Genomic DNA, 387 nt, shown 5'->3' on the forward strand with positions numbered 1-387 from the left:
TAGTCTAAATGCATTGAACTTTGTAGACTTGTGGCAACAAATATCATCAGCATAAATTCATAAATAAACAGCTTTCATCCAAGCTGAATTTTATTTAATATTCTATTTCAACGAGGTCTTTAATGCAATTCAATTGCCTGCTGGCTTGCGGTGCTAAAAATTACTGAAATGTGTAATTATTGGTAGCAAGGCCACCTTGCACTGGCGCAATACGAATTTTTGCACCGCAAAATAGTAATGTTTATATCTAGCAATACTTTTTATCTTATCGCGACAATTTCTATCTTTTTTTCCATCTAAAAATCATTTAATTCCGCCATGACGTTGGCGGAATGTGAAGAGAGGGAGGTTACTGGAATCTGTGTAGATTGGTCTATTCTGGTATTT

Source organism: Hermetia illucens, chromosome 1, assembly GCF_905115235.1.
Source record: "Hermetia illucens chromosome 1, iHerIll2.2.curated.20191125, whole genome shotgun sequence".
NCBI lineage: Eukaryota > Metazoa > Arthropoda > Insecta > Diptera > Stratiomyidae > Hermetia > Hermetia illucens.